This window comes from Chrysochloris asiatica, unplaced genomic scaffold (genome assembly GCF_000296735.1).
Source record: "Chrysochloris asiatica unplaced genomic scaffold, ChrAsi1.0 scaffold00335, whole genome shotgun sequence".
NCBI classification, from domain to species: domain Eukaryota; kingdom Metazoa; phylum Chordata; class Mammalia; order Afrosoricida; family Chrysochloridae; genus Chrysochloris; species Chrysochloris asiatica.
The window spans coordinates 2358849-2363968 of record NW_006408853.1 but is presented as its reverse complement, the minus strand read 5'-3'; positions in this window follow the sequence as shown (position 1 = coordinate 2363968).

The window sequence follows — 5120 nt, the reverse complement described above, 5'->3', positions numbered from 1 at the left end:
ATTGCAGCATGGCAATGGCTCTGTCTTAGGTTGCCGAGGTTCCTCTTTAAAGTTTTAAAGAGCAAAGTTGTCACATGAGAACTAAGGTGTGCCTGACCCAAGCCAGGGTATTGTCTCATATGTTTGTGAAATATGAACAATGAGTAAAGAAGACCAGATAAGAATTGATACCTTTGAATTATTATGTTTCTAAAGAATGTTAAATATACCCTGAAGTACTAGACGAATGAAGAAATCTGTGTTGGATGAAGACCCATCTAAGAATGCTACTTGAAAGCGAGGATGGCAGGACTTAGTCTCATGTACTTTGGTTATATATTCAAGAGGACCAATTCCTGGAGAAAGACATCAGCTTTGATAAACTGGAGATAGAGTAAGACCCTCTATGATATGGATTCAACACAGTGACTCCAACAATGTGAAGGACAATTGTGAAGATGAAGCTGGACAATTGTGAAGATGAAGTGCTTTGTTCACTATGAGTTAAAACTGAAAGATGGTACTTAACAACAACTACAACAACTAGGTTTTGGTATATTGGTTTTCATACTCTTTATTCAAGGACATTTTGTTTTTTTTATTAAAAAATTTCTTCTATTACCCAATATGTTGTAAGCAGAGTTTTATTCAGTTTCCATGCATTTGATGTTTTCTTCCTTGATATTTCTGTTGTTGATTTCTCATTTAATAGTGTTGTGATCTAAGAAAATGCTTTGTAATATTTTGATACTTTAAAATTTATTGAGGTTTACTTTGTGCTCTACTATATGGTTTATTTTGGAGAATGTTTCATGTGCACTGCAAAGGAATGTATATTGTGCTTTTGTTGGGTGACGTGTCCAGTATAGGTCCTTGAAGTCAAAATGACTTATTGTGTTGTTTAGATCATTTCTATCTTTGTTGAGTTTCTTTCTACTTGCTCTTTCCTTCACTGAAAGTGGTGTGTTAAAGCCCCTTAGAAATGAAGATGACACGACTTCGCTTCACATACTTTGGACATGCTGTTTTCTAACTTTGTATTTCTGGAACTTGTTTGAGCCATTTGAACTAATCTAACTTATCTCTTCATGTGAACTGAGGTTGTCTGTTGTCTCTGAGGCATTGTGGTGGTGTTTATTTATATTTAATTGGTGATTGTATATTAATGTTTTGGGGTTTTTTTTGCATTTTGTGTTTTCTTGTGTGAGTGTTTTATTTTGTTTTGATAAATACAAATGAGAAGGGCAGGTGTGCTATTCTGTTAATTAGTTTTGTAAGCCTTAGGCACTCATCACCTGTATCCTGATAGGTGTTATATAAGATGGGGGAATGTGTGCAGTTCTCTGTTCACTGTTCTTACAGAGAAGTTGAGGGCAGGTCTGGTTAATGTTGACCAGCATCTGTCATTGAGCAGGTGTTTCAGGAGGGGTTGGTTTCCCTCACCCAGTGGTTGTTAATGTAGAAGATGATAGTGTGACTGGGCAGTATGGGTATGTTTGCTGCCCAGTCAAAGGGGAGGGGAGTTAAATAATAACAACAACCATAGTAAGAGAAAATAATAGACACATTTTTTAAAAAAGAAAAGAAGGGAAAAACAAACAATAGCAAGGAAAATGATCAAAGAAAAAGGAAAAGATAAAATAGCAAACAATAAAATAAAAACAAGAAGAGGAGGGGAAAAAAGAAAAGGTAAGAAAAAGTATAGTAAAGAAAAACTATCAGAGAACAGAACAGAAATAAAAAATAAAAGAAGAAAAAGAAAAATCAGATGCAAGGGTGGTAGTGTTTTTGTGCCGTGGAGTCAGTTCAACTCATAGTGAGCCTTTCTGGGGTTTCCAAGGGTGTAAACCTTTAAACCTTCATTCTGTTGTGCATAAGGATGCTATGAATCGGTGCCAACTCAATGGCACCTAACAACAACAACAAACTTTACAGGAGCAGAAAGTCTCATCTTTCTCCCACAGAACCACTGGTAGTTTGGAACTGCTGACCATGAGATTAGCAACACAAAAGTAAAGGCAGAGAAGAACAAAATATAGAGTGAAAACTGGAGGGCAGAACACCTGTGTGCTACTTCTTTAAACCAAGGAGATAGTAGGGGGCAATGTACCTGGTACAGATTGACACACTTGCTGACTGAGCTGGTTACAGGTGGCAGAGAATTTTGTTCTGTAAAGAGTTCCTGCAGGCCCCAGAAGATGGCTGGGAGTTGGTTGCTTGGTCCCAGAAGGAGTTCCTGCTGACTCTGAGTGCAGAGTACCTGGTCCCAGAAATTGTTTCTGGTTGTCTAGAAGACCAGTCCCAAAAGGAGTCTCTGCCAGCCTAGATGACAGCTTGGGACAGGATCTCCAAGTTAACACTGTATGGTCTATTAGTCTGAGGAGGTGGAGAGTGTGTCTATAAATATGGGGATGGCATATAACCAGGTACTTGATTCACAAGGTCATCTCTCTGACCTCAGGTAAAACAGGGCTACACAGGGCAAATGTCATTGCCAGGTAGATGAGGATAGGGGATGGCCACATTCTGGGCACCAGGAAGGTTTGGTATCATAAGGCAGAGAACACGCTCTCTGGTTGTCAGCTATCAATATGGTCACTGGTGTGGTCCTGGGCAAGTGGAGACAATTATCAGCTTGCTGCCCCAATTTAAACATTGCTTTCATAAATTCAAAATGGTCACACTGTGTCAGGGTAGTTGACAATTCACTCACTGTTCCATTTGTCTCCTTGATCACTAGTTTAGTTTAGTTTCTTCTTCTAGTTGATATTTGATCCACTCATCCTTTCCTTTGAAGTTCAAACTTTCAGGATTCTCATCTGTATTTGTTTCATTTAGTTTCTCATATCTCTGTTGCAAAAGGGACCAGGTAGCTCATTTACCTGGACCTACTCTGCCATCTTCATAGAAGTGGTCAAGAGCAAAGTTGTCAATTTGAGGACTAAGGTGCACCTGACCCAAGCTATGGTCTTTTCAATAGCTTCATATGCTTGTGAAAATTGGAAAATAAGGAACATCTTAGAAGAATTGATGCATTTGAGTTATAGTGCTGGAAAAGAATATTAAAAGTAATGTGGGCTGCTAGAAGAACAAACAAATCTGTGTTGAAAATACAGCCAGAATGCTCCATAGAAGCCAGGACCACTTCAAAGAGGTTTTGTGCAGCAAATTTCTCTAATGAAATATACTGTTTGATTTCCTGACTGCTGCTTCTATGAATGTTAATAGTGTATCCAAGCAAAATGAAGTCTCTGACAACTTCAATCTTTTCTCTATTTATCATGTCATTTATTGCTCCACTAGTGAAGATTTTTGTTTTATTTACACTGAGGTGCAACCCATACAGAAGGCTGTGGTCTTTGATCTTCATCATTATGTATTTTAAGTCCTCTTCCCTTTCAGTAAGCAAGGTTTATCATCTGAATATCACAGGTTTCCAATGAGTCTTCTTCAATCCTGATGCCACATCCTTCTTCATATAATCCAGTTTCTCAGATTATTTGATCAACATAAAGATTAAATAAGTATGGAGAAAGAATACAATGCTGGAACATTCCTTTTATATTTAAAGCATTCAGTGTCCCCCTTGTTCTATTTGAACAACTGTCTCTTGGTCTATGTACAGATTCCTCATGAGCACAATTAAGTGTTCTGTAATACCCATTCTCTGAAATATTTTCCATAGGCTGTCATAAGCCACACTGTCTACAGCCTTTGCAAAGTCAATAAAGCACAGAGAAACATCTTTCTGATATTGCCTGCACCCCGCCAAGATCCAGGGTAGCTGGAGGGAATATGCTAGGACAAGCGTAGTAAAAGATTAGATCAGAGAGGTACTGACGGTGGTGCTCTGGAGAAGATTAATACATACTTTGACTTTCATTTAAAAAATATTTTTTTAACTTTCTCTAGTTTCCTGAGATAAGTTGTAAAAGGCTAAAGTAGAGACAACAAAAATCAATGAAGACAGTTTGCAATAATATTTGTAATAGACAGTGAGCTTGGACCAAAGTACTTTCAGTGGAGGAGGTTATATATAATTTGTTGTCTGGGTGTGGTAGAGAAAGATAAAAGTAAAGAAGGACCTCAAGATTTTTTACCTGATAAAGCACTGGACCTCAATATCAATTTGAGCCACAAAATCAGTGGTTCAAACTCACAAGACACACCTTGGAAACCCTACACAGGATTGTTTGAGTTAGAACCAACTTGAGGGCACTTAACCACAATAGTTTGATAAAGTGAGTTGTCCATCACTGAGATGAGGAAGACCACCAGAGGAACAGACTATGCTGAATATATGTGAGAAGTTTGGTTTTAGACACAAAACGTTGGAGATTACTATTAAACATAAAATATATATTCATTATAAATCAATCTGGAACATGGTTTGAAGATGAATAAAAACCTGGGTTGGGAGAAAAAATTTGGGAGTCACTTATGTACAGTTTTAATTTTAAAGCTGTGAGAAAGGATAAGACTAGCATTTAGTGATGAGGTCAATTAGTTAGCCTTCCAACCTGAGAGAAGGAGCTCTGTCAGCATTGTGGTAATAAGTCAGGCTGCTAATCTAAATGTCAGAAGTTCAAATCTACCAGCTGTTCCGTGGGAGAATGATGAGTCTTTCTGCTTCCATAAAGATTTACAGCCTCAGAAACCCTGTACAGGGTTGCTATGAGTTGTAATCAACTCCACAAACTACCACCACCACCTGAGAGACTCATCTTCCTACACTGTATTTGATAATATTCTTATGCTATTTATCATGTTTCAATATTCAATATCCTAGTACTATCTGACAGTGTTTTACTGCTATTCATAAGGTTTTCAGAAGGACAAGCCATCTGTCCTTCTTCCAAGTCTGTCTTAGTCTGGAAGCCCCACTGAAACCTTAGGTGACCCTGCTGGTATTCAAAATAACAGTAGCATACCTTCCAGTATCACAGAAACATGAAAGCCCTGACAGTGTGATGGACAGTTAGGAGGACACTAACTACCAAACTTGTGATTTTCAGTCCATTGTTTATTGTATGGAGACACTGTGCTCCCACACATATATGAGGCGCATGAAAATACCATGACTTGTACATGGCATACCTTCGTCCTTAATGTAACATCTTTTCTTTTTAACACTTTTTGCA